Source organism: Thalassophryne amazonica, chromosome 5 (genome assembly GCF_902500255.1).
Source record: "Thalassophryne amazonica chromosome 5, fThaAma1.1, whole genome shotgun sequence".
Lineage (NCBI taxonomy): Eukaryota > Metazoa > Chordata > Actinopteri > Batrachoidiformes > Batrachoididae > Thalassophryne > Thalassophryne amazonica.
Genome location: NC_047107.1, coordinates 117,424,963 through 117,444,079, shown reverse-complemented (window position 1 = coordinate 117,444,079; position 19,117 = coordinate 117,424,963). Strand labels below are relative to the sequence as shown.

The 19,117-nt window shown below is 41.9% G+C and overlaps 1 protein-coding gene across 1 annotated transcript in view; it reads left to right on the top strand.

Annotated features, from left to right (window-relative positions):
• LOC117511182 (protein unc-13 homolog B-like) overlaps positions 1-19,117 on the top strand; it is a 422,327-nt gene that overhangs the window by 129,767 nt on the left and 273,443 nt on the right. The gene's annotated exons all lie outside the window — the stretch shown is intronic.

The window sequence follows — 19,117 nt, the reverse complement described above, 5'->3', positions numbered from 1 at the left end:
CTGAGCTACAGTGAGGAAAATATGTATTTGAACACCCTGTGATTTTGCAAGTTCTCCCACTTAGAAATCATGGAGGGGTCTGAAATTTTCATCTTAGGTGCATGTCCACTGTGAGACACATAATCTAAAAAAAAAAAAAATCAGTAAATCACAATGTACGATTTTTAAATAATTAATTTGAATTTTATTGCATAAAATAAGTATTTGACCCCCTACCAACCAGCAGGAATTCTGGGTCACATAGACCTGTTAATTTTTCTTTAAGAAGCCCTCTTATTCTGCACTCTTTACCTATATTAATTGCACCTGGTTGAACTTGTTACCTGTATAAAAGACACCTGTTCACACACTCGATCAATCACACTCCAACCTGTCCACCATACCCAAGACCAAAGAGCTGTCTAAGGACACCAGGGACAAAACTGTAGATCTGCACAAGGCTGGGATGGACTACAGGACAACAGGCAAGCAGCTTGGTAGAAGACAACAACTTATGATTATTTATTAGAAAGTGGAAGAAACACAAGATGACTGTCAATCTCTCTCAGTCTGGGATTCCATGCAAGATCTCACTTTGTGGGGTAAGGATGATTCTGAGAAAGCTCAGAACTACACAGGAGGACCTGGTCAATGACCTGAAGAGAGCTGGGACCACAGGCAAAGATTACATTAGTAACACATGATGGTGTCATGGTTTAAAATCCTCCAGGGCAGCAAGGTCCCCCTGCTCAAGCCAGCACATGTCCAGGCCTGTTCACCAGTGACCATCTGGATGATCCAGAGGAGGCATGGGAGAAGGTCATGTGGTCAGATGAGACCAAAATAGAGCTTTTTGGAATCAACTGCACTTACCATGTTTAGAGGATGAGAACAACCTCAAGAAAACCATCCCAACAGTGAAGCATGGGTATGGAAACATCATACTCTGGGGGTGCTCTTCTGCAAAGGGAACAGGACGACTGCACCGTATTGAAGGGAGGATGGATGGGGTCATGTATTGCGAGATTTTGGCAAACAACCTCCTTCCTCTCAGTAAGAGCATTGAAGATGGGTCATGGCTGGGTCTTCCAGCATGATAATGACCCTAAACACACAGCCAGGGCAACTAAGGAGGGGCTCCGTAAGAAGCATTTCAAGGTCCTGGAGTGGCCTGGCCAGTCTCCAGACCTGAACTCAATAGAAAATATTTGGAGGAAGCTGAAACTCCAAACCCGAAAGATTTGGAGAAGATCTGTATGGAGGAGTGGACCAAAATCCCTGCTGCAGTGTGTGAAAACTTGGTGAAGAACTACAGGAAATGTTTGACCTCTGTAATTGCAAACAAAGGCTACTGTACCAAATATTAACATTGATTTTCACAGGTACTTATTTGCTGCAGTAAACACAAATAAATTATTAAAAAATCATAGATTGTGATTTCTGTATTTTTTTTATATTATGTCTCTCACAGTGGACATGCACCTAAGCTGAAAATTTCAGACCCCTCCATGATTTCTAAGTGGGAGAACTTGCAAAATTGCAGGGTGTTCATATACTTACTTTCCTCACTGTATATTAGATTGAAATTTGAATCAGACCAGCATCCGAATCTAATTTCTGTATGGTTTCTTTTGAGATTTCAGCTTTTTGCCAAGCTTGTGTTTTCATTCACATCACTTTATTTTTTAGCAGGATGACACATAAACTAATCAATTGTTGTGGTCAAACTTCTGGTGTGTTATAAATACCATAACATTTATGAGTAGATGTGGTAAAGGTTTAAGAGCTGCTTCAAAGGCTGCTGTGGGAAGTAGCACAAAGTTTCAGAAAACATTGAGATTCTTTCCATTGTGATAAATAAATAAATTAAAAAAAAAATATATATATATAGTAATTATTTTATACCTGTTTGAACAACTACAGATGTGTGAGATTTTTCATGAGACCTGATACTCTCAGTGCAGACTGTTTCATTCTACATCTGTCTGCATGGCTTTGTTTTTGCTGCTGATTTCTTTTTTCTGTTTGCATGGACACCTTTGCATGATTTGTTATTAACGCTTTCATTTCTTTTGCTTTCTCTGCATAATCTTTCTTCCTCCATGGCACTTCTCTCTTTCCTGTTGACTCCAGGCGATCAGACAGTAAGGCCCGGGTCACAATGACCCCTGTTGATTCAGGTATGGGCGTGGAGGACTGGGAGACGAAATATAAAGTGCCCGATTCACGCATCTTCGACGATTATTTGGATGCTGAGCAGAAATTGTGTGAGGATGAAGATAAAAATATCATCTACCGTATCAGTGATGGTCCGTATGAGTCCAAAGGTAGCAGGTTCTACCAGACAGTAGAATTTGCTGCACTGTCTCCTGAGGATACAGAGGAGCTGAATGAGGGGCAACAACGAAAACATTGTGGCATTGGCAGTGGAGAAGTTCGGCTAGTTTATAAGGAAGCAGGCAGCTTTGAGGATGAATCATCCCCACCTGAAATTGATATAATTCCCTCTGTCAAACAGCTTCGACAACCGATAGACAAAGAAGGGTTACTATACAAGACAAGACTGTGGGTCAAAACTGCTTTAGAAGACACACTTGAGAACTATGCAGCTTTTTGTGAGGAGGAGGCAGCTGAGGAAGAGGCTGCACAAATCAGGGCCAGAAGTCAATATGAATCGATTGGCTTAGATGAGATGCAGTATTCCTTTGGATCAGAGGAGGAATTTGATGATTTGGCTTTCAGTGGGTTGGATGCAAATGATGAATGTGAAAATTTGTATTATCCTGGAAAGTATGTTTTGCCTTTTAGACTGCAACACCATATGTGCAATAAGAAAGCAGGCCAAGATAAAGATCCTATGTCTCCTGTGGATGGACCAAATGAGGATTATTTCAATGCAGTGGATGCACTTCAGTGCTTAGTTCACTCAGTGTCAGAATACCTCACTGTAAAAGAGGAAGAGATCAAAAACTATGATTCAATGCCTAAAACAGCTAGAAGAAAACTTCCAGCACTACCAACTGATGCCAAAGTTGTGCAAGCAGATGCAAGTGAGGTCAAGGAAGCAAAGCCAGATGTTCAAGAAGATCTTGGAGGAGAACACTGCATAGCTGGAAAAAAGGATATCACGAATGTGATAATTAGTACAACAGAAGTCTCCAGACCTGGCAATGAAATGACTGAAAATGGTGAAGCAACACCAACAACTCAGCCAATGCCAACAGGCTCTGGCATTTCAAAACTCCTTTGCTTTATTCCAATACATAGTACTGAAACCACCTCTGGTATGACAGCATCAGAACCACTTAGCTCTCAAGAGTGTCCACAACCTGAATCAGGCATTTCAAAACTGGTTTCTCTTATTCCAAATCTTCATACTGAAACCACAAAAATCACTAGTACTGCTGCATCAGATTCATCTACCTTGCAAGTGTCTTCACAACCTGAATCTGGCATTTCAAAACTGTTTTTCTTCATTCCTAAAAGTAGTGGTACAGCACCTCCAGTGGCTATTGTTCCTCCTGCCTCTCAGGAACCCACAACAGAAAAAAAGTTCTCCCTGCAGTCTGTCTTGCCTTTTCAAACTCCTGAAATCAATCATCAAGCTGAAGGAGAGAGAGAGACAACACAAGCCAGTGCATCCTCTTCTAACCAGTTCCCATCAGTGGTTGAATCCATGTTAGGAAGGATTAGTCCTTTGAGACTCTTTTCCAGTACACCACCATCTAGAGACCCATCACTTCAGCTATTAGAGCAAGAAAATGCCTCTAGTGCAAGGAATGAACTTCAGCATGGGACTGTGAATAGTGACATCAGTATTAGTAGAGATGGGTCACAAATGGAACAACATTTATCTACTGAGAATGGACCAAGTTCAGAAAGTGGATCAGTTGATCATTTGACAGAAACTGAAAGTGGGTCCGTGGAGCTTCTACCAGAGACCGAGTCTTCTGGCGAGCTACCTGATATTCAGCAAAGAACCTCTGCATTATCTGAACGCAGTGCAGAGGAAAGGGGATTCTTCAGCCCCCTTAAGAAGTCTCTTGCTACCCTTATACCAAAAGTTCCACATGAGAAGTCCTCACAGAGTGATACCAATCCTGCAGACGATTTGTTTTTAGGTACAAAAGTTAAAATCCCTTTTTTCTCTTCTGAAAATATTTCTTCCACAACTCCACCAAAGTTAGAAGGAGGTGTCCTCTCGGGAATTCTTAAGTTTGTGCCCAGTGATGAGTCTAAATCCCAGCCAAGTCCATCCCGCATTCCCACCAGGAGTACTTTGCCAAACCGTGCTGCACTTATGGAAAGTATACCAAAAGGAAACACAGAAACTGGCTGGTTTTCAAACCTTTTTCGGGTAACTTCAAATGAGCCTGCTAAGGTAACATCAAAATCACAAATACCTACACTCACCAAACCTAGTGTTCAAATTACTGAAACTGAAAACATAGAGAACACTACTTGCAAAATAGAACAAATGCTTCCAGAGGAAACTTTGTCTGATAAAGCTTCCCAGGCCAAAGCAGATGTCCAGTCTCAGCCTGAAATAGATGCCACACCTGAAAACCAAGGTCTTGCAAAGTCTGTAAAAGAAGCAGGAGCCAACCCAGAACTTCAGTCCTCACAGCCTCAAGACATTCTATCCGGCTTGTTGAAACTACAATCAACCGAAAGTGTGATTTGCAGGAAAGGCCATGGAGGAAGTAGTGAGCTGCAGGAAGGTGGACAGGTTTCAGGCCTGTTTTCATCAACTCCCCAACCACCTCATCAAATGGAGCAAGGTTCTTCAGCACAGCCATCAAGTGGACTCATGTCTGGATTTTTAAAATTTGCCTCGAATAATGTTTGTGCTCCTACACATCAGTCACTGTCAACATTACCGGATGATCAATCTGTCCAAAGTCAAGAGCAGCCAAATGCAGCATGGCCACCCACTGAAGGACTGTTATCTGGACTCTTAAAAAAAGCTACAGACACAGTAGTGGAGTCTCGGCCAACTCAGTCCATTTCAGAGTCCCACCTAAATGAGACTGTTCCAGAAGAGCCTAATAAAAATGTCAGTCAAAGCACAAGACAACTTGTAACCTCAGATCAACAACCAACCCAAATGCAACAAGCTGAACAAATAGCACAGACGCTACCTCCAAAAGAAACAATGACACAATCGAGTGGATTATTTGGGGATTTGTTGAAATTCACAGAAAGAGATTCTCAGCCTCTAAAAGGGCCTTTGTCCATGAAATCATCTCAACAAACTCAACAGTCGAGCAGCATGTTGTCTGGACTTTTTAACAAAATTATTGAACCTAATTGTACTCCCAGTCATCCACAGGCAGAGCCTGATACAAAAGGGAGTGATGGAAAGCCAACACCACAGGGGTTACATCAAGAAGGAGGGTTCTTCTCTAGTCTTCTAGGATCAGGAGGCCGAGACTGCATTTCCAGAAACCCAGCCCGGCCCTTGCAGCATCAGCAACAGAAGGATTCATCTGGGTGTCAGTCTAATCTGCAACATTCTAAACAAGTTCAACAGCAAAATTCAGTCCCTCAACAAGAGCCCTCTAATTGTACTGGAGGGGTGTTCATTGGGTTGTTCAGTAAAACTACAGCTGCAGGTAGCCAACATTTTAAAGTGAATGATCAACCAGAGCAGCAGCCAGATCAACAGGGGGGTTTCCTCTCTGGGTTATTTTCAGCATCTCTTACCACTCCAGCTCAACAGCCACCACCTAATACTCATTCAAACCAACAACAATCTCAACAGCTACTGCAGAGACAAAACAAAGTACCTTCCCAACCTCTTTCTGCTGCTCCCGAGCCACAGCAGGGTGGTCTGTGGTCAGGCCTTATAAATAAGTTGGCACCCAGTGAAAATGCACCACACCAATCAACACCCCAGTGTGGGCCTGAACAAAGTAGTATGTCAAAGGTGGCTGGACCTGGTCAGTCTGTAGTTCAACCTTCAACACAGCCCAATCAACAAGGCGGATTCTTTTCTGGTCTGTTTAGTCAGACGTCACGGCAACAACAGCATCACACAGCAAAAACACCAGGTCTGTGTCCTACAACAACCCAACAGTCTAATCAAAATAGTGGCTTGCTTTCAGGGTTCCTGAAGCTTGTTGAACATGCACCACAGGAACAACAGTCATCTCAACTAACTCAAGTGGGGCAAACCTTTGAGAATGCAGCCCAAAATTCAGCTCAGTCTGAATCAGGGGGAATATTATCTGGCCTATTAAACAAAATTTCAGCTACTGTGGAACAGTCATCTGCTGAGCAGGAGCACTTTCAAACACCAAGGCAGCAACATCCACATGCAGGACATAGACAGCCACAGATACAGAGAGCTAAGCCAGCGGAGTTGCATTCATGCAAAGGCACTGCAGCTGACAAAGATTTAAAAGGTCCAGAAGACAAAGGATTCCTCTCCAACCTTTTGAGTGCTAAAGATGAATCATCATTAAAAGTACATCAGATACCAGGTTCCCAGCTAAAGGGGGAACCAAAACCCAACATAAGTGGTACATCTCATAGTTTAAACATTTTCAAAGCTGGATTTACTGATGGTAAACTTTCTGTTTCTGGAAAGGAGCCAGAAAAAGGGCTTCTTGAGTGTACAATACCAATAAGTAAGGAAGATATATCTGTGGGTACAGCTTCACTCAAAGCAACTGTAACTACAGCTACTCCAGTTGTTGATACTTGTAAAGAACCCTCACAAGCTCAGTTTTGGGAAGACCCTGCAATTCCCCCCGCACAACATTATGTTGAAGAAATTAAGCGTCTTTTGTATGGGACAGCAGAACATTTTGGTTACAAGGATCTTTTATACAACTTTACGGAGCATGGCATTATTCCTGCAGAACTCTATGAGCATCAATGTCTCATTGAGGCACTGCTTTGGCAGCAGCTCAATTATTATGCCCTTTCTGAAGCACTTGCTGCTCAGGTTCAGGGGAACTATGAGGTCTGTCAAGGGCATAGAGCACCAGTAGTTATGGATCCCCAATGGGAGAACTACATATGTCTTCATCCCAAAGAAATGGACCTCAGTGACTTCAATATACCCACACATCCTTGGAGCAATGCCACTGCTGAATGTTTTGAGAGTCAAACTGGCTTTCCTGAAATGGATGAGGAGCTGATTTTGTTTGACATGACCTGCAGCCACAAAAAAACCTGGAGTAGCTGTGACCATCTGAATGATCTTAATCAGAACAGAGAGTCTTCGGTTGTTGGAAGTAGTGCGATAAATCTGTCTACAGAAAAAATGAAAAGGAGTTTGAGAAGATGTCAGTCACTTACAGAATGCAAAGAACAAGACTTGAATAAAGTCGTTGACAATAGTGTTGCTGGTAGTGGTTTAAAAGAGGAATCGTTTGATTTGAAATCGGCAATTGCATTTTTAAAAACGCTTGCCACAAAGAAGGGCCCAGTTGATTTAAGTCGCGGTGCTATGGATTTAAGCCAGTCAGCAAGACATGCAAGGGATATTTATGATAAAATGTTGTTTGAAAACTCTGAGTGGTACCACCAGTGGCTTTCTCTACTGGAGCAAGGGTTGTGGTGGCCAGCTGAAAGTGGCAATTGCAGTTATTATGTCTATACAGATGGGGAATTCATTTATTCCCTTTTAACTGATAGAGCTGGCCGTCACCTCTATGCATATGCAGTATCAGAAGATGTACAAACTCTAGAAAACATCACAGAGAATATTTCTAGCATCCTAAAAGAAAGGGCAACCCTTTATGGTTTCAAAATTCCCCTTTTTGAGAATATTGATGTCAGTGTTCAAGGCAACAGCAGGGTAGTTCCCTCAGATCCTCCCATGGACCTAACATCTGCACTTGGTAAAGGTGACAAATTAATGAATATGAATTTAGAAAGCTTCTCACAAATGTTTCATGAATCTATATCCTCTCAAGCAGAGCAGCCTGTAGATTTCTCTATTCACAAACTGCAAAAGATTAAAGTAGAATCCGTGCAAAGTAAATTACAGCATGATGAGGAGCCACTGCAGGCAGCTGATCTCACATTGAAGTCAATGGAAGTGGAGCGTGGAGGACCATACTGGAAGGATCAGGAATTAAAAGATCTCTTGGTACCCTCATCCACGCCTGCAAATTCTCAAAGGTGTTACTCAAAAAACCTGGCTCCCAGGGTGTCAATTCCTGAAATTCGAATTGCTCATGTAGATGGTACAGCTGTAGATCAGCCTAAACAGAAGTCAGGTTCCACATCTTCTGACATAGGAGGACTGTCTGGTGTGTCATGTAAGTCTAATGCAAGCAAAGCTGACACATTGATGATCTCAAGACCTCTTGGCTCTCCATCAGTATCTGACAAACTTTCAGACACTTGTACTATGTCCAAAAGTATTCCTGAGACCCCATTTACTACAAAAATACAAAAACCTGCACAGTCTGGAAGGAAACTGCCTACACCACCAACTGTGAGTAAGGCATCATCAGCTCCTTCATCGAAGGAAACATCCATAAGGAGTTTGCCCTCAACATGTACTGCAACAACAACAGGACAGTCTGTTTTGCCACAGAGACCTCAACTTGCTAGACAACCGTCGCAGGCTAGCACACCCAGAGAAGTGTTACACGAAAAAAAGATGATAGTCACAGGGGTTTATGACCCAGACAAAGTCAGACGTACCTCAGCAGTGAAGCCACCAGCATCTTCATCTCAAACGCAGCCACAAAGGTCGTCTCAGGAAGCTAGACCACAGCTGCATATCCAAAATGCCAGCTCGGGGATGTACAGTGAAGCCTATCTATACAAAAAATCTCACAGCTGTGGCGCTCCTGTTGACTGTCAGACAGGCAATAAACTTCTGGATTTTTCTGCTACAGTTAATAAAAGCAATCATCTAAAACAAGCTGTGGCAGATAATCTGGATTGTACGCAAAAAGAGAAAAATCAAGTTGTTGACTTTACAAAATATAAATTGAAACAATTCAAAGCAAAAAAGCAGATGAATTCTCATGCAAATTTCAGTGTGACTGACAAGACTACGATTGCTGTAGATCTTACTAAATCTATGGACGAGGATGAAATTGATTGGCATGTTACATCAGAATGTAATGTTATGGGTACATTACAGAAAACTATAGAACCTCTGACACCACCAGCATCCCACAGTACCTCTCTGTCAACTGAGACACACCTAAGCCATGTTGCAGTCTTCAGCAAGCATGCAGATGACATTTTAGCAAAACAATCCCCTACAACAAAGACTTCTCACAGTAGTGGATTATCATCAACCACAAGGAGTTCTTCAGTCCAGATTAACAGTAAAGGTTTTAGTCTCCATCATGCTGATGAAGAATCCTCAAATGTTGAATCTTCCAGACGTATATCCACTACATCACAACAGGAGCTGCAACAACTGAACCTTTTCTCCAGCATCAACGTGCAGATGCATCAAAGTGCCCAGATGATGCATTTGCCTTTATCTGGAGGGACTTTTGTACAGCAGACTCTTCGTGATGGTACAAAGGGGTTTTTCACTCCTTCTTCCTGCCAGTCCACTGAAAAGTCTCTGCAAAATCACAAGGTTACTGTTCCACCAAACTCTATTAAAGCTGTATTAAACATGTCTGCTAAGATGACAGTCCAGCCTTCTCAAAAGTCTGTTGTACCAGAGAACAATGTTGACAGTGAAGCACTGCCACTGATGAAGAGGAAACCATTAATTACTGAAGGGGAACAGAGAAGACTTTCTCATTATGAGTCTATTGATCTGTCATGTAAAGGTCATCTATCAGAGTATGATCATTTTCTACCCATTGAAGAACGGAAATCTGTCTCAGTATCCTCTGCTGAAAACCAACAAATTCCCGCTGATGGCAGCAGAGTATCTTCACCAAGACAGGCGTCTTTTTTTGGTCAGTTGGCTGGACTACAATCACCACAATCGGGGTCTTCTCACAATGAATCATTATTTCTCCACAACAAATTATCTAGAAAAGGACCCAAAGAAATTGGGTGCCAGAAAGAGCCTCAAACCTTGTCTGTGCAAAAACTGCAAATTATGGATACAACTATCGTTCCTGTTGTATGTCAACCTCTTTCTAGCTGTTTTGCAGTGTCATGCTATGATGTGGATGAAGTGGGCAGCACTCCTCAGTCAATTATCCAGTCATACCCCTGTGTTACAGCTCCTGCAAACTTGGCAACAGGCTCATTAGACATGTCCACAAAGGATTACATATCAGAAATAGTTCTACATTCCTTGCATCCTTTGTCACTGGTAGGGACAAAAAGACCAAGATGTGTGCATTTACAAACCGATTCTGTTGGTATTCCACTAATTGTGGAAACGCAGCCAACCCAAAAACAACTTAAAAGGCAGCATATGGGTATTGAAATGCAGGAACAACAGCAATTTCGAAGTGGGGCTTCAGTCCAAAACTATCAAACATATCAAAAACCATCATCACCAGCCAACATTAACCAGTGTTACCTGGACATGTCTCCAAAGCAACAAGAGAAACAAATTGAAACTGTTGAATCATTGCCAAATTGTGCTGTGCCATTAATCACAAACAGGCTGCGTATGACAAGAAGTGGTTCTGTTGGTGTTCCGCTGCTTGTGGAGCAATCTGCATATAAGCAACGGCTAGGGCATCAAAAAATGACACGGCAACTTCACTCACTTGAAGACCTAAAACAGGAAAGGCCAGCCTTGAGTGAAAACCCACAAAATAAGCCAGTGGACTTCTCCACGAAGCACACGTTAAATACATCTAATTTGCCGAGTAATCTCACTGAAGTACAAGATGTTTGGCCCATAAATTTCACCAATGTTGATGCAAATAAAGAAGCGTTTAAAGGAAGGAAAACTGAAATGGCATCACAAAAGAAAACACATGGTGATGTTTTTGATCTAAGTATTGATCCTCAAACTGAATCTGTTACTAATCAAGATGTGACAGATCTTTCCACTAAGCTTGTGTCTTCGCCATCTCTAAGTCATCCTAATCTTTATCAGCGGTATAAATGTGCTATTTCTCCTGTGATGGCTGCAGATGATACCTCAACTTCACAGAAGTCATTACCCTGTAGGGAGGACTCCATCTACCAGTTTGGCACAATTTTTAGTAAACAATCAGAATGGATTAAAGAATCTGGAAAGTCTTCATTTTCTGCTCTTGAATCTCCTAAAATGAATGAGCAGCCCCATCAGCGGTTTGCACCCCAGAATACTCAGAACAGCTCATCTGGTCCTTTTTCACCAAGTATTGCGCACCAACAGGTTAGCGGCACACATGTCCCGGCCCTACTGCACCAACAACCTGGTGTTGAAAGTGGTTCAACTGGTAAATCTCAGTCAAAAACTCCAAAATTAGAAGCATCTTATGCAAGTGCTGAGTATGATGGTACCCCAAGAACCAAAATTTTAATCATACAGCAAACTGTGGACAGCTGTGGGATGACTGAGGAAACACTACCTGAAACAGAAACAATGACAGGTATTGAGCAGTCCATGCAACATTATGTTAGACTCCAAAATCCTTCTACTCTGCAGTGTCCAAGTGTTCCAAATTTGTCTTCTTCCATCTTTCAGCAGTATGAAAGTTGCACAATTGGTCCTTCCTCACAGTCTTTCGATGTTGACCCAGTTCAAAATATTGAAATTACAGATAAATATGAAGAACACATTCAGTTTTCAATAAAGAATGTGCCATCTCCAGATACTCTACAGCAGCACACCAGTACTGCAGCTTCACCTCATTCTGTATCAAAGATTAATGCAATCACATCACAAATCACCAGAAAAGATGACATAACACCTCCAAAGCAAGTAAAAGCTGATTCTCGGGTCCAGAGCCCTGGATCTAAAATAGAGAGGCCAGATATATCTCTAACTGAAGCATCTGTTCAGCTGTCACCTAATAAATGTTTGACTTTATTGATTAGTGGTTTGGGTTTGCAAGCTCCTGTTACTACTACACAGGCTGTAGTCATGCCTGAGCAGACCCAATGCAGGACCTCATCTGTGGATGTCCTTACACATGGTACTCCAGAAGTGACTCCTGTTTTAGCCCATGCTGCTGATAATAAAACAGTCTCTGTATTTAGTGCTTCTTTTGCATACTCCAGTCCTGGAGAGGCAAATGCTCCAGCAGTTTGTGTTGCTGAAATGCAAGATGAAATTACTTTCACCATGCAACTACCTCAAGAGGTATCTTCTGGCATTCAAACACCTGTTGGTGATCAGAAGAACTCCAGTTCAGAGTTCCAGAAAGTTTATAATGTATCAAAAAAGGAAACTCTTCCAGAATTGTCCCTACCTGTTTGTTCCAAAGGGAATCCTTTGGATAGGACACGAACCAAAGGAATTCTCAGAAAAGGCGATTCGGTCCATGTCACTGAACCGTTGTTGGAACTTAATAATCAAAAAGATGTGACTATATTGGAGTCAAACACACCTGCCATGTTTAATGAGAAAACAAAGCCTTCCAGTTCACCTTACATGGCACTTACTTGCTCAGACTCTCTAGCTGTTTATTCAGAACATGAGCCAGTTGAACCAAGACCTTATATTAGATTACCCCATATTTTTGTCTCTAAAGCACCAGAAAAAGAGACAAGTGACTATGGACTTAATGGGAATAGCACAACTCAACTGTCTGCAGAAGTCGATCATTCTGAGTCTTGTATGTCTAATTTACTAAAATCAGCAGAATGTAAAAGTCCTTTACCGAGTGAAATAGATGCCCAGTATCATGTAGCACAGTATATGGAGACTACTGAGATCAGTATCAAAGAACCCTCAATGGAGTTAGAGACCATCAAAATAGACACAATAGAAAGCTCCTTCATACAGACTGCAGCAGATGCCACATGTGGAAATGCACAGAACAGCCTGTTTAAGGAAACCACAGCCATCGAAGCTGGTGTGTTAGAAGTTAAGGCAGATTCCTGTGAAATTAGTGATTCATCATTCAAGCAGTCTTTGACAGACAAAAACTCATCAGCTCCAGATACTATCACTCCACCTAAACCAGTGAAGTCCACTGACGTGGTGTCTCACAAGGGTGAGCACACAACTTCAAACAAAGCTTTGCCTGAAGTTACTTCTCCTGAACAGCTGTCACAAAAAGAAGTGCCCTCAATCCCAGAAGCAAATTCACCTGGAGGAGTCCAACAACATCATGACCAGGGTTATAGTGATAATGCTGTATCTACTGCAGAGCTCAGTCTTGTTGAACCTCCAACAGAGGAAATTGTGGCCTCCAAGGAAGATGATTTAGTTAACAAAGTTGATGAACCTGACGGAAATGGAGGGAAAGGTTTGTTTTCTATTCCTACTGGTTCCGCTCCAACTTCACAACAGACTTCCTCACAAACTGGACTTTTAGTACTTGGTGGCATTCTTACTGGCTCATCAACCAAAGATCCTTCTGGGTTAGGATTCCTCAATATGTTTGGTGGATCAAGTACTACATCCTTACCTGAATCCAGAGGGACACCACTATCAACCCCACAAGAACCCCAGTCAAAAGGCTTATTCTCCATGTTGGGTGGCTCTGTCAGTCACCCACCACCTGACTCAAGAAGTCCATCAGGTCCATCTGTAAGTGTGCAGCCTAGAGGTTCTCAGCCCAAACAGCACCAAGGCAAAGGCCTATTTTCAATGTTCAGTGGACCTGCAGCTCAGCAAACAGCCAGTTCTAAAGAACATCCTGGGAGTCAGACAATGCCAAGAGGTCTCTCAGCTGGATCATCTTTATTTAATGGTATTCTCCCTGTTCTTGCTACACATAAAGAAACACCTGGTAGGGGGTTGTTTTCTAGGTTTGGAGGCCCTAGTGCCCAGGTGCCCACTGGACCTAAAGCACCAACATCAGGGTCTACACCTGCACCACCAGGAAAAGGACTATTCTCTGTGTTTAGTGGTCCAAACCAACAAGGGTCACCAGCCCAACCAACAGATTGTAGATCACCTGAGGCTGAGGGTATTTTCAAAGTTCCTTCAGTGTTCTCACTTGGTACAAGTTCTGATAGTAACAAATCCAAACCTGGTGCTGGTTTATTTGGCTTCTCTTTCATGGAGGAACCTGATTCAGAAATAATTAATCCTCCAAGAAGGAGTGGTGTTTCAAAATTCTCAGAAACAGAAGCTGAACCAAAAAATAATTTTGACGCCACCATAGAAAATGCATCACCTGCATGCCTTTCTACACCAACCTCCGAGGTGAAATCCAAAGTAGACCAGGTATGCAAAGGTGTTAAAACTTTAATGGAGGATATCACCAAAAAGACCACTGAAAATGACATTTTATTAACAGATCCTCAACGAGAAACAGGTGAAATGTCTGGAACAAACCAATCAGGTCACCATACTGATTCAGAAATCATTATCAAAACTGCCACAGTGGGCACACCAAATATGACCATTGAGCTACCACTAGAAGAAAAAACACTTGTCCAGCCACCTGTAACAGAGAATGCTGTGCAGTCAGTTATCTCACCAGAATATAAACATACAGAATCCAGTGTGGGTGTTATGGAAAGAGATGCTGAATCAGGAAATGCACTCGTGAGCACAGGTGATGAAACTGTCCAAGTTACCAAAAGAAGCCCTGTGCTTTCAGAAGAACCTCAAGACATGGTGGAAACCTTTATTGCAGACAGAATTGAAGACTATATCAATAAAAACACAAGTGCAGATATGTTTGTGGAAGGGAGCAGTGTAGTGGAGATGGTGACTGCAGAGGTAGAAAAATCAAACGAACAACCAGAACTTGGAGATATTGAAAAGTCAATTATTGAGGCTTTGATAGTTGATGCTGAAAAACAAGCAGTAATTACATATGTGGAAGAGTCATTAGAGGAACCTCTAAAATTTGTACCTGAGGAACAAACAGGATTTGGAGATACTGAAAACTCATCTGAACAGGTTCTGATACTTGATGCTGACAAACAAACAGCAGCTGCAGATATTGAAAATTCCATTAACGAGGTGCTGATAGTTGATGCTGGAGAACAAGCAGTAGATACACATGTGCATGAGCTGACCGTGGAATCCTTCAAACTTGCAACTGAAGAACAACCAATACTTGGGGATATTCAAAGTTCAGTTAAAGAGGCTTTGATAGTTAATGTTGAAGAACAAACAGCAGTTGCAAATTCCAAAAACTCAATTAAAGAGTCTTTGAAGGTTGATGCTGAAGAAAACAAACCAGTTGCAGATATAGAAAAGTCAGCTGAAGAGCCTCTAAAGTTTCCTGATGGACAAACAACAGCTGCAGATCTTGAATGTTTAACTCAAGAAGGTTTCAATGTTGTCAAGGATCAAGCAGCAAATGCAGAAGTGGGAAAATGTGTTGAATCGTTAACTGTAACTACAGTGGCAGTAGAAGCAGTGAAACCTGCTGTGGAATCACTGGGGGCTGTAGTTAAGGCAGAGGGTGAAGATAAAGAATTTGTAAAAACTATTGAAGATGGCCTGAAATCTATCTCAGAAGAAAGTACATTTAAGGCTGAATTGGATGAAATTTGCACAAAACCTGCCACTGGATTGGAGAAACAACATGAAGGTACTCCTTCTGCTGCGCTGGTCTCTTCAACTGGTGAAAAATTTGAAGCTGGCAGTGACTCACCAGAGATGATGTCTAAAGCTGTGGACTCTTTGAAAGGTCCTTTATCGGGACCGATACCCCCCCCACTACAGCAATCCATAAGGTGCCTGGGCATATCTGGGCAAAGAATGGGAGCACCAATGTTGGGAAGGCCACAAATAGGGGCAGTAAGAATGGCAGGGCCAAAAATTGTTGGACCGAGGCAGGCAGGACCACAGAGGTCTTCTGAAACTGCTCCATTTTCTGGTTTTATGTCAATGTTTTCTACCAGAAACACCCCAAATAAATCACCAATGGGTGGTGGCTTTTTCACAAGCTCATCTGGTTCTATTTTTGGCTCATCTGCTCCTCTTCAGCCACAAACAGAGCAGAAAAGCTCATTATTCAGGTTTCCAAGTAACATAACTACAGAATCCCTGACCAGTGACCTATTTGGTATATTCAGGAGTCCTGACACAGATAATCCTGAGGTATCAGAACAGTCAATAACAGACCCTGGACTAAGGGATTGTAAAGACCTTCCTGCAAAAGGAGACGTCTTTGACGACACTGAAATGACGGATGCCAAGAATACCCATTTGTCCAGAGATAACCTTAGTGAAAAAAATGGTGATTATGAAGTGGAACAGACCCACGGAGAAAACAAAGATGACTCTGTGACACATTTCCCCATGAAATCTCCTTTATCTGAGAAAGACTGTGGTCATGATGAAATGGGTGTGCTTTTAGAGGAGCACTGTTCTACACTGACCAATGAAACTGGACCACCTTCAACTACAGATCCAGAACGCGTGTCTGAAATCTCAAGTCCTAAATTAGGGTTAAGGTCTGTAGCAACTAAAGGTGCATCATCCGTTCTAACCCTTTTTGCTTCTGGTCCATGTTCAGACACTACAGCAGAGATACCGTATTCAGGACAGACAAGTACTGGTCTCTTGTCTGGTTTTAAAAGCCTTTCAGCTGCTGTATTCCATGATGAAAAGTCCGTAGGAAACCACGATCCACCATCTGTAGGAACTGTGATTGGCATAAAACTTGGCTCTATGTTTGGGAGCTCTGACCCACCCAAAACAGACTCCAGCTCTCCTGTAGTTGGAGCCCACTCCCAGTTTCCAATTGCAAAATCCACGGAAGAATATTGTCAACCAGATTCTGAGAAACTGTCTCCAGACTCTGGAGAAACTGGAAGTGCAGATGCCAGTGTCACTGAGGGACTGTCAGAAACCTCACAAACCGACAGCTGTGACACGTTATCTCAGTCAGTGCAGTCTGGCCTCCCCTCTTACTCAGCTTCTATGGAAGGTTTTGATAAATCTCAGGTACAGGTCACTCCACAGGAGGTGGATAAGAGTGAAGCTGACATGCCTAAGACTCTGCATGCAGATTTGGACACAGACCAACCAAAGGGCTCGGTGACAAAGGAACCTGCAAAAAGGCTAGTACAGTTTGTATGCTAATGTTGACAAATTTATAACCCTTCCCTACTCTTCCACTTAGTGCTTTCATTTTTACATGCACTATATATAATTGGAAGTGTCTAGCACTCCAACACCCTTGAAGGGTCAGCTGTAGCTCCGCCTTCAGCTGTTTCCTTTCATCTATCTGCTGTGGCCAAATGCAGATGTCACAGCTATGCCTCAGCAATAGACTAGTTTTCTTCTAACCAGAATCTGCAGAGTCTGTATTTGGCCTACATCTGACCCGCTCAGCTGTTGTTAGTGCTAACTAACAAGTTAGAGTTCCACAATTTTTTGTCACAAATATATTTTTCCTGCAATCAATGTAATATTTTGTGAGTCCCTGATATTATGGAAAAATATGAATGACTCTTTTGCCTTGAAAAAGTTAAAGGTGATCTAAACATTAATAACCGACAGCTGTAAAAAAAACAAAAACAACAAAAAATTCTTGGCTTAATGGTGTCTTGTGCAGAAAATGAAACGGCTCTCCTTCTGTGTGTGTACTTTTTCTCTACTTTGCTTTCATAGCACAAGCATGTTTAGTGCATGTATCTCCTCTCCTGTGAATCCATTGCACCTCCCATCATTTACATATAAAGAGACACTAGTACTCACCATGTTTCTGTTGCACTGAAGATTGCGGGCAATAGCAGCATTCTAGAAATTCCTCCAAAAACCATGCTCAGGGGTTAAAAATACCTGTGAACAAGAACATGGTCAGACTGAGCTCAGCATGTCTCTGGGTTTTCCTCATGTAGAGCCTTTTGATTTGATAAAAGGGTGCAGCTTGCATTTCTTCTTCTTCACAAGAATGAGGGCGGGATGAGGAGGAGTGGCCGAGTAGGGAAGCATTGTTTAGGTCTTGAAATGCTGGTGTTAGTGTGACATCTGCTGGCAGAAAAACAATTTATATCACCTTTCAATATGTATCATAAAGTATTGGTGATCAATTTGAAGATTTTACAATGTACTTTAAATTGTATTTATATTTTAAACCTTTAAAAAAAACATGATTTAGACATGAGAAGGACACAAACTGGGTGTATCGTTGATGTTTTGAGTCATTTTGTTTTCACACAAGAAGCCAAGAAGTATGACTTCACTAAAACCCACAAGTTATAGATATGTAACTTAATTATATGCAAATCAGATTGAACACGGACATTGATATTTATGTTTAGAATTTAGTCTTCAAACCTCTGAATGAAAATATGGTGTCATCACACATAATCATGAGTACTTGGAAAATACACATGATCATGTTTTAAATATTCTGCACCTGTTTGGAACTGAAGCACGGTGGTTAACAGTTTTTCTGAGATTTTTTGGATGTGTAATACATAAATAAATAAATGGTCATAATGTATTAGCTTTGCATAAAACCCTCCTGCAGTTATCTAAATTATTTCCTCAGCTTCAGTAGCCAATTTGTTTACACGACTCAAACTCTGATTTACGTTGGCATGGCCACAGCTGGCCCAGAGGTTCGCTGGACATGAGAACACGAGAAAAAAAATGTATAGGAGCAATTTGGCCTGAACCCAGCAATTCCCGCCTGTTACAACACAGAGCACTGTGCTCGTTAGCAGTCCCCTTATCAGTCAGCCTGTAATGAGTTTAATCAGCCCATATTGATCAGGTGTGAGTGTTGCTACTTTTCATTAAAAGTGGGACATTAGAGTCTCCCACTTAAAAAAAAAAAAAAAAAATCACAACTTGATACCTGAAGGCCTTCAAGCATTCAGACACCAAGTTTAAACAAGAAACATGGCTGATCCAGTGTTTCTACTCTTGGGATTAAAACTCCACTCAACAACACAGTTCTGTGAACATGTGAATACTTACGAGGTCTATTAGAAAAGTATCCGACCTTATTTTTTTCAAAAACCATATGGATTTGAATCACGTGTGATTACATCAGACATGCTTGAACCCTCGTGGGCATGCAAGAGTTTTTTCACGCCTGTCGGTTACGTCATTCGCCTGTGGGCAGTCTTTGAGTGAGGAGTGGCCCACCCTCTCGTCGATTTTTTCATTGTTTAGGAATGGCTCAGAGACTGCTGCTTTGTTTGATCA